This window comes from Triticum dicoccoides, chromosome 6B (genome assembly GCF_002162155.2).
Source record: "Triticum dicoccoides isolate Atlit2015 ecotype Zavitan chromosome 6B, WEW_v2.0, whole genome shotgun sequence".
NCBI lineage: Eukaryota > Viridiplantae > Streptophyta > Magnoliopsida > Poales > Poaceae > Triticum > Triticum dicoccoides.
Genome location: NC_041391.1, coordinates 155,064,566 through 155,075,845, shown reverse-complemented (window position 1 = coordinate 155,075,845; position 11,280 = coordinate 155,064,566).

Below are 11,280 nucleotides of genomic sequence, written 5' to 3'. Positions count from 1 at the left end.
ACATGGGGATATCCTAACGAGGCAATATACATAGAAACATAATGATTGTATGAGCATCGGGCAACTAAAAAACATTTGTTTAAGTGGCCGTGAAGGTTACCTGAAACTGGCCCAACCATCTAAAAAGAGGTCCGTGAGGATCGTTGTCTATGGCCGTAGCAGTCGGCACCGCAGCCAAAAAACGGGTCTGCATCGCTGCTTGCCAACCAGATTCTTCCTCTAAGGGACCTATGGCAGCACCGGCCAGAGGTAATCCCAACAAGTAAGACACATCCTATAAAGTAGGTGAGGGAGTCCTGGATAAGGGGGTATCCGGATAGCCGGACTATACACATCGTCCGGACTATAGAAGCGTCAAGATACAAGACTCAAGACTTTGTCCCGTGGCCGTATGGGACTCTCCTTTGTGTGGAAGACAAGCTTGGCGATCCGGATATTATATTTCCTTCCTTGTAACCGACTCCATGTAAACCCTAGCTCTCCGGTGTCTATATAAGCCGGAGAGGATGGTCCTTAGAAGGCCGATCACAATTACAATCATACCATCATAGGCTAGCTCTTAGGGTTTAGCCTCTACGATCTCATGGTAGATCTACTCTTGTACTACTCATATCTTCAGTATTAATCAAGCAGGAAATAGGGTTTTACCTCCATTGAGAGGGCCCGAACCTGGGTAAACATTGTGTCCCTTGCTTCCTGTTACCATCAGCCTAAGACGCACAGATCGGGACCCCCTACCCGAGATCCGCCGGTTTTGACACCGACATTGGTGCTTTCATTGAGAGTTCCTCTGTGTCGTCGCTTCAAGGCTTGATGGGTCTTCAATCGTCAACAACACGGTCCAGGGTGAGACTTTTCTCCCCGGACAGATCTTTGTGTTCGGCGGCTTTGCACTGTGGGCCAATTCACTTGGTCATCTGGAGCAGATCGACAGCTACGCCCCTGGCCACCAGATCAGGTTCGGGAACTTGAACTACACGACAGATATTCACGGAGACTTGATCTTCGACGGATTCGGCCCTGTGCCAGGAGCTCCGTACAGTCACGACGAGCACGGCCTAGACCTGCTGTCGGAAAATGCTCGGAACATCATCCCTGCAATAGCCCCGGATCTAAATTCGGAATAGGTTGCGTTGCCCGAGGATGGAGGGATGGGCCCCGCCCCGCAGGCCGCACGCTCATCGGCGGTGGAGGCGAACACAGGTCACATCTCTGTGGAGGCCTGTAACCCTAGGCCCCCGGACTCATATTCGGTTGTTGGCTCACGTCCGCACACTCTCGAGCCAGCTGAGCCAGGTTGGGCTCCGGTAATGGAGTTTACCACTGTGGACATCTTTTAGCACTCGCTTTTGGCGACATGCTGAACTCATTAAAGTCTCTCTCTTTGTCAGGAGGCTCTGGGCCGAACTATGTCCGGCTTGAGTGGGAAGCAGGCGACGAAGGAATTCGCTGCCCACCCACCACCCACTTTGTCGCCACGATCGATGATTTAACCGACCTGCTCGACTTCGACTTCGAAGACATCGATGGTATGGACGATGATGCAGGAGACGTACAGGAGCCACCGCTCATAGGACGGTGGACAGCCACCTCTTCATACGATATATACATGGTGGACACTCCGAAAGAAACCAATGGCGATGAGGCAACGGAGGATAACCCCTCCAAGAAGAAAGGAAAGCATGGCCGTCGCCCGCGCCGCTCCAAGCCCCGCCAAGGCAATACCGGCACCGGAGACAAAGACAATCCGGACGGTGCCGACGATGAATACAACCCCGAACAGCCCGCCTTCGAGTAGGCCGAATAGGAAGATGGGCATGACAGCCCAGATGAACAGGCGACGGACGGGTATCCGGAGGAGGACAACTACATGCCCCTCTCTGAAGACGAGATTAGCCTCGGCGACGACTAGTTCGGCGTACCCTAAGACCCCGCAGAGTAGGAGCGCTTCAAGCGCCGGCTTATTGCCACTGCGAGAAGCCTGAAGAAGAAGCAGCAGTAGCTTCAAGCTATTCAAGATCTGCTCACAGATAGATGGACAGAAGTCCTGGCAGCCGAGGAATATGGACTCGAGTGCCACACGGCTGACAGGCCGCCTCGAGGTCGGGATAAATCGGCATATCAGCCCAAATACCAGCCCCCACCCCCGCGCCGGTTTACCACGGCCCGGGGCAATACTCAGGACCTGCGCGATAAACTGGATAACACTGCAGGACAACCAAGATCAATCTATGGATCACGGGGGCACACCGCAGCACATGACGATGACCGTCATACCGGATACACTACCAGAAAATCCGGCCGGGCCGAATATAACTAGTCACAAGTAGCCGGACTGCGTCGCGACATAGCCCGGCACAGAGGCGCCACACACCTCCTCTTCTTCACCGATGAAGTGATGGATCATGAATTCCCAGAAGGGTTCAAACCCGTAAACATCGAGTCATACGATGGCACAACAGACCCCGCGGTATGGATCGAAGATTTCCTTCTCCACATTCACATGGCCCGCGGAGACGATCTACATGCCATCAAGTATCTTCCCCTTAAGCTCAAAGGACCCACCCGGCACTGGCTAAACAGCCTGCCCGCAAATTCCATTGGCAGTTGGGAAAACCTGGAAGACGCATTTCTTGACAACTTCCAAGGCACATATGTGCGACCTCCGGATGCCGATGACTTGAGCCACATTACTCAACAGCCCGGAGAATCAGCCAGGAAATTCTGGACTCAGTTCCTAACTAAAAAGAACCAAATAGTCGACTGTCCGGACGCCGAAGCCTTGGCGGCCTTCAAGCATAATATCCGTTATGAGTGGCTCGCCTGACACCTCGGCTAGTAGAAACCCAACTCTATGGCAGCTCTCACGACACTAATGACCCGCTTTTGCGTGGGCGAGGACAGTTGGTTGGCTCGCAGCAGAAATACGCCACATTCTGGCATGTCAGACGTCCGTGACAACAATGGCAAGCTAGGGCGCAACAGACACAAGCGACGGAACAACGGCGACAACACCGAAGACACGACGGTCAATGCCGGATTCAGCGGATCCAAATCCGGTCAGCGGAAGAAGCCATTCAAACGCAACAATCATGGACCGTCCAGTCTAGACCATATACTGGAGCACTCATGCCAAATTCATGGCACCCCGGATAAGCCAGCCAACCACACCAATAGAGACTGATGGGTATTTAAACAGGCCGGCAAAATAAACGCCGAATACATGGACAAGGGGCTGCACAGCGACGATGACGAGGAGCCCCGGCGTCCGAACATGGGGGGACAGAAGAAATTTCCCCCCTAGGTGAAAACGGTCAACATGATCTACGCCACCCACATCCCAAAGCGGAAACGAAAGCGAGCACTACGGGACATCTACGCGATGGAGCCAGTCGTCCCCAAATTCAACCCATGGTCAGCTTGTCCGATCATCTTTGATCATAGGGATCATCCTACTAGCATCCGTCACGACGGCTCAGCCGCATTGGTTCTAGACCCAATCATAGACAGATTTCACCTGACAAGAGTCCTTATGGACGGAGGCAACAACCTGAACCTGCTTTATCAAGACACAGTGCGCAAAATGGGCATCGATCCTTCAAGGATTAAGCCCACCAAAACCACCTTTAAAGGTGTCATTCCTGGAGTAGAGGCCTGTTGTACGGGCTCTATAACATTGGAAGTGGTCTTCGGATCTCCAGATAACTTACGAAGCAAAGAGATAATCTTCGATATCGTCCTTTCCGCAGTGGCTACCATGCACTGCTCAGACGAACCGCATTCGCTAGATTCAATGTGGTACCACATTATGCATACCTCAAGCTCAAGATGCCAGGCCCACGCGATGTCATAACAGTCAACGGAAATATGGACCACTCTCTCCGTACAGAAGAGCACACTGTAGCCCTTGTGGCAGAAGTACAATGCGGCCTCCTCCGGCAAACCACCAATCCGGCGATGACAACCTCAAGCTCCATTAAGCGAGGACGGAACACCCTGCAACAGGACCAGCAGGCATGCCAAGAGCACGACTAACAGTCCGGCCTCCGCTCAAACCCCATCAAAGCTGCATCCGTGCCACGCATACACAATTACACACTCAAAATACCATGGGCACAGGCGGAGGCGTAGCAGTGGCTCAATCAACAGTACGGTATCGCTTCGTAACCTTTCCATTTACCCTTAAGGACATTGCTTTAGTGCGGCTTCTCCAGAAGAACCGGATTGTCGGAATTACATAGGAGAGGAAACCCAGGAGGCAACAGGCTTTGGGCACAGCAGGAAACACCCAGGTGGAATCTATTTACGATCGTTGTTTCTGCTTTATCTATCTGTACGTAGCCTGCCCCTGAATAGGATATGTCAAATAATCCTATTTATCTCCGCTTAATGCATTCATTGTAAACATATGCTTAAACGTATTATTCCTCAATGGGAGACCATATATAGCGTCAGATTATTATTCTTATTTGAGCATTTTTCAACAAATGTCTATTTGATTTTGCATCCATACACTTTGGTACGCTTAGTTTGCCAGGGGCTTCTTATGACGCCCTATATTACGGCAAGACAAGTCCGAACACTTTCATTAGTGCGACACCCCGAACTTATAGCATTATATGCATCAGCTCCAAATCATGTCTTGGGTCTATAGTTGGGATAGCCCGGCTCCCTTGTTTTGGTGCCTTACGTTCCGTTAATTCGGCTAAGGTAGCACAGGGAGAACTACTGTGATTGTGCCCTGGTTCTTCCGGACGAGCACCTCAGTAGAGAAAGCACATAATTGACCGGCATGATGTGGCGAGAGCTGGTCGCTGTTTGAGAGGTCTTAAAATCCTTAAAGATTTTCCGCTTTGGGCGATAATTCAGCTTTGTCCGATATAGGCGTGTATAGCGCCCCAATTCGGCCTTCCGGATTCTAGGGGCTTCGCTGAAATTTAAAATTGTAGACTTCTATGGCTAAGTGAAGGTTATAAAGCCATGTAGTCCGATTGCCTTGTTCGCTGCGCTGGACACCTACTTAAGGGACCAAACATTTGGATAAAGAGTGTCCGGGTTTTCCACGAACACCCCAGTACTAGTTACACGGGGGCGGAAGCCGACGACTGGCCTACTTTCAGAATTTGATAAACAGCCACACAGAAGGTAATATTTTAAATAACAAAAGCGCTACATAGCGCAAGTAACTTCGTCTTTAAATTTCAAACATGACAGAGGTGAATTCATTCAAAAATTATGTCTTTGGTACATTCATCGGCCACGAGGCAAGCACCCTTCATAACGCCATCATAATACTTCTCGGGGACGCAATGCAGCTTGCCCTCTGGCGGCCCGTCCTTCACCAGCTTCTCCGCATCCAGCTTGCCCCAATGCACCTTTGCACGGGCAAGGGCCCGGCGGGCACCCTCAATGCAAACAGATCACTTGATGACTTCCAGTCGTGGACAGGCATCCACCATCCGCTTGATCAGGCCGAAGTAGCTGGTGGGCAGAAGCTCACCAGGCCATATCCGGACTATGAGATCCTTCATAGCCACTTCGGCTGCCTTGTGGACTTCAACCAACTGCTTTAGTTGGTCACTCAGAGGTGTTGAATGTTCGGCCCCAGCATACTGGGACCAAAATAGCTTCTCCGTTGAGCTCCCCTCCTGGGCACGGTAGAACTCTGCGGCATCTGATACGCTGCGTGGCAGATCTGCGAATGCCCCTGGAGAGCTCCGGACTAGGGTAAGTAAAAGAAACGCCTCCTCCACATGTTTGCTTTGCATAACGAATTTCTTACCCGCCGCTATCTTTTTGGCCTCCTGGATCTCCTACTGTGCCCTATCGGCTTCGGCCTTGGCGTCTTTTATATTTTTAAGGGCCTTTGCAAGCTCGGCCTCTTTTGTTTTAAGCTCATGCTCAGCGGACTCGAGCTTCTTGCCGAGATCCTGGAGCTCTTCTTGTACTTCGCCCACTCGGGCTTCTTTCTTTTTGCGCTCCTTGCGCTCCAAGGCCGCTTTGTGTTCGGCCTCAGATAGCGCCTTCTTGAGAGATGCCACTTCGGTGGTGGCCTCTGTTACCAAATCACAACGCTTCGTCGTTAGCATAATCAAATTTTATTTACCATTTATTATATGAGAGAGGGGAATCATTCACCTTTGCTCTCCTCGAGCTGCCTCCTCATGAGGCCGAGCTCTCCCTGTGCCCACTCCAAGTCCAGCGTTAGGCCAGCGATTTCGGCCGTGCGAGCAGCAGCGACCAGCAGCACAACCTGTTTATTTACATTCAAACTTACTATTAGACTCCTGCAGATTATAATTGACCCTCTGTTTGGTTTTTCCTTCCGAACACCAAACAGAGTATCAGGGGCTACTACCTATCGGGTGGTAATTTCACAAATTTTTACTACTTACCTCAAAGCCTGTTAGTAGGCTGGTGCAGGCTTCGGTTAGTCCGCTCTTGGCGGACGAAACCTTCTGAATCACCGCACTCATGTGAGTATGGTGCTCTTCATCTATGGAAGCGCCACGAAGCACTTCTAGCAGACAATACGACGCCTCGGGCGCAACGGAAGTCCTCGATACAGACGGCCCTCCCTCCCTAACGAGGGGCTGCCTGCCTGAATCCGGAACCACTGAAGGCTCCGGGACAGTGTTCGGCTGAGAGTCCGGCTTACTTCGGCTCTCACCAACATCATCCGAGGGGATCTTGAACCCCGTGAGTCCGACGTCTGGAACGCTGCCTTGAGGCGCCTCCAGGGCCACCTCCCCCATCTCTGGGAGCCTTTGGGACAACACCTCCGTGTCATCCGCAGGCCGAGGAGAAGTGGCTGTCGGGAGTGAGTTCATTGCTGACTCACTCAAAGATCCGTCCCGAGGATGACACCTCGGAATGGGCCCTGGCTGGACTGCATACAAGTTTGGCGTTATAACAAAACTATGAAGCAAAATTACGATTGAGTGCGGATACTTACGATCGCACTTGAGGCTTCTTCCTGGGCAGCCACCCTTCCTCGCTATCGGCGGCAGTGGCGGAGTAGTCCGGAAGGGACACCTTTCCCTTCTTGGACGTCCCAGTCTCTCCTATCGGGGCGGCCTTCCTCTTCTCCCCCCCCCCCAACACGGGGAGGTGGAGTTTCTTCTTGTTCCTCCCCGCCTCCGCGGGAGGAATCTGCCTCATCGTGATCAGACGACAGGGGTATGATGGCCTTGCGCCAGGGGCCTCTCCTGACCCCCTGGTCCGCCGTCTCAGGCACCCCATCCTTTTCGGATGGGGCGGCCTCCTCTTCTTCTCCTTCTTCCCCTTCGGGGGAGGAGTCTTCCTCGTCCTCTTCGGATGAGGCTTTCGGTGCAGCCTTACGCCAGACACCCTTTCGTGTCCCTGGGGCCTTCTTATCCACCTTCTTCTCCGGCCCCTTGTAGGGCGCCGGGACCAGCATCTTCGTAGGAGATCAGTAGCTGGGTTTTCCGGCAGAGGAGCCGGACAGTCTATCTGCTCCGCTGTCTCCACATACTCCTGAACAAATATACACAATCACTTAGGAATTCTCCATGAATATATTGGGAAGAACCGAACCCGGTGGCAGACTGAGAACTCACCTGGATAGGGTGCCACGCGGCGTGGAGCCCACGGTCGTCAGATATCAGAGGAGGTACCTCGGAGGCCTTGAACAACACCTTCCACGCGTTTTTGTGCTTCATGACGTAGAACGTCTGGAGCGTCTGGTGTTCGGCTGGGACGAACTCCCACAGATTAAATGCCCGCCTTTGGCAAGGCAGAATCCGGCGAACGAGCATGACCTGGATCACATTGACAAGCTTGATGTTCTTGTCCTTCATGCCCTTGATGTAGTTGATGAGTCTGGTCAGCACTGTAGATTTGCCCCATAATAGGCCCTTCTGTTCCCAGGAGGTAAGCCGCATAGGGTTCCAGATCAGAACTCAGGGGCCGCCACCCGGTTGGCGTCACGCGGCTCGGTGATGTAGAACCACCCCGACTACCACCCCTTCATGGTTTCCCCAAAGGAGCCGTCAAGCCAGGTGACGTTAGGCATTTTGCCCACCATGGCTCCTCCGCACTCCGCTTGCTGGCTGCTCATGATCTTTGGCTTCACACAGAAGGTTTGCAGCCATAAGCCGAAATGAGGCTTGATGCGGAGGAAAGCCTCGCATACGATGATGAACGCCAAGATGTTGAGGACGAAGTTCGGGGCTAGATCATGGAAGTCTAGACCGTAGTAGAACATGAGCCCGCGGACAAAGGGGTGGAGTGGAAACCCTAGTCCACGGATGAAGTGGGCAAGGAACACGACCCTCTCGTGGAGTCCTGGAGTTGGAATGACCTGCCCGTCGTCTGGTAGCCGGTGCGCTATATCTACGGCCAAGTACCCGGCCGCCTGAAGACTTGCGATGTTCTTCTCCTTCACGATGGAAGCCACCCATTTGCCTCCTGCTCCGGACATGTTTAGCAGTGCGGAGAAGACTTGGACTAGGGCATTGGAGCTTGAGGAGGCAAGAGTGGGCAGAGGAGGAAGAAGGCATGGGTAAGAATGGGGAACTCTTATCCCTTTATAGAAGCGACGAAAGCGGTGCGCCTCCCCACTAGCCTGTTGAGAATCGCTTACTTCCCAAGCGCCATGATTGATGGCACGGGGGGATTACCCATACCCGTATTGATGAGAATCCCATGATAAGGGGACATGATCTTTGCTTTGACAAGACGTGTAGAGGAAACCGCCTCGCAATACGCGCTCTGGCTGGTTGTGAAAAGAAAAACGGTTTGAATAATAACCTGACCATAATGACATATCACATCGTATGAAAGGTTGTTAGCTGAAGTATCATTCTCTCTATGGTGGTATGTGAAGATCATTTTGCAGATCCGGACATGGCTTACGTGTTCGATAATAACCTTGGAGTATTCGGAAGGAGGAACCTGCCTTGCAATGCCGAAGACAAGACTGCGCGCCGGACTCATCGTCATTGAAGCCTGGTTCAGGGGCTACTGAGGGAGTCCTGGATAAGGGAGTATCCGGACAGCCGGACCGTACACATCGTCGGGACTATAGAAGCGTCAAGATACAAGACTCAAGACTTTGTCCCGTGTCCGTATGGGACTCTCCTTTGTGTGGAAGACAAGCTTGGCGATCCGGATATTATATTTCCTTCCTTGTAACCGACTCCATGTAAACCCTAGCTCTCCGGTGTCTATATAAACCGGAGAGGATGGTCCTTAGAAGGCCGATCACAATTACAATCATACCATCATAGGCTAGCTCTTAGGGTTTAGCCTCTACGATCTCATGGTAGATCTACTCTTGTACTACTCATATCTTCAATATTAATCAAGCAGGAAGTAGGGTTTTACCTCCATCGAGAGGGCCCGAACCTGGGTAAACATTGTGTCCCTTGCTTCCTATTACCATTAGCCTAGGACGCACAGATCGGGACCCCCTACCCGAGATCCGCCGGTTTTGACACCGACAGTAGGTGCCATCTCTCCCTAGGGAAAGTGAAACATGTGTGTCTCTGGTCTCCATCTATCTATTAAGCAGGTAAGGAGTGACTTGTCGTAAGAGAAACGTTTCACTTGCCTCTTGTGTAACTGCAATGGTTCACCTGCCTCATCTAAGTCCAGACCATCAACCCACTCAGCCAATGTACCCTCAACCAGCCGTGCCAAGGGTAGAAGTCCAGCCCAAATTAACCTACAAAATAAAGAGATTGTAGCGGCAATGAAAAGTATATCAAACATAGTAAGTCATTATATGGATTCCATTATATGCACACATACCTATCAACCCATGAATCGTGTATCATCTAGTTAGTCTTTGGGGTACGAGTGACCAACACGTCTAAGTGGTTGCCCGCTTCCATAAGGGCGCCCCGGTGCTTTCTATCGATGTTACCATTAAGCAACAGATACGAAGACATATCTCCAATTCAAACAACAAATCTTGGGTGCAAATAAAACATAGTACAAACATATTACAAATTAAACCATAGTACGACATATTACAAATTTAAACATAATCCTGACATATTATAAATTAAAACATAGTCCAGACATATTACAAACTAAAAAATAGTCCTGACATATTATAAATTAAAACATAGTCCTCACATATTACAAATTAAAACATAGTCCTGACATATTACATATTAAAACACAGTATGACACATTATATAGCTTCTGAGTTATTTCTTCCTCGTCCGCCCCTTCGGCCTTGACTGCCACGACCACGTCCGCCTCTTGCTCCTGTTGTCGCAGTCGTCGATGTGGAAGCACTCGTCAATGTGGAAGCACCATCTTTGTTCAGGTCGGGACAATATTTCATCCTATGCCCATAAGCCGCGCATAAGAAACATTGTATGGTTGCTCCACCAGCTTCAGATTGGTCCATGTCGTTTCGGATGCGACGGGCCTTTCGTCTACCCCTACTTGTTCGCCGAAGGTCTGGATGCGGGATGAATACTCTATCACCGTCGTTTACCTTGTTGAAATTGCCGACGACTCTAAACCCTGTCATCTCACCTGTCCATGTGTTGAGCACTGCCTCTTTTAAATAGTATGGGGACACGAAGGACATAGCATCCAACTCAATATGGCCACATGCAGCCAACACATGAGAGCAAGGTAGGTGCAACAACTTCGGTTTGTTGCATGTACACTCACACGTTGGATAAAATTCCATTCCAATTTTTACCTCGTGTGTCTTCACCTCATGTCCAGAACCGAAACCATCGGTAGGAAGCTGAACCTCATACCTCCTTTCTTGATTCCCTATGAGTCTAACAGTGTGCTTATTTGCTTTCTCTATCTTCTTTGCCATGTATTCCATGACACGGCTACAATAAGGTGTGTTGGAATTATCTTCAATATGCTTCTTTGCTAACTCATGCCTTTCTCTAAAATATCTCAAAGTGTCATGGAATACAGCCTCCACAATAGCTGCGAGTGGCAATGCTATATTCCCTCTCAGCACAAAGTTATACACCTCTGCAAGATTGGTTGTCATGTGGCCATACCTAGCTCCATGGGTGTCATGCAGCAAAGACTAATTCACTGGAGGCTCTTTCTCTATCCACTCAGAAAAATTCTTTATTGCCCTTCCCTTATTTCTCTTAGTATTAGGAGGGTCAATTGCTGGCAAGTCACAAAGACCTACTGGCTCCTCTAGCTCCGCGATGAGTGCTGCTAATTTAACCTGATCTTCTTCCATTTTCTTCCTCGCACGGACCTGCTTCTTAGAAACTCATCTAGTTTTGACCAAATAAATCCGTATTTGTGCTGCTGGCT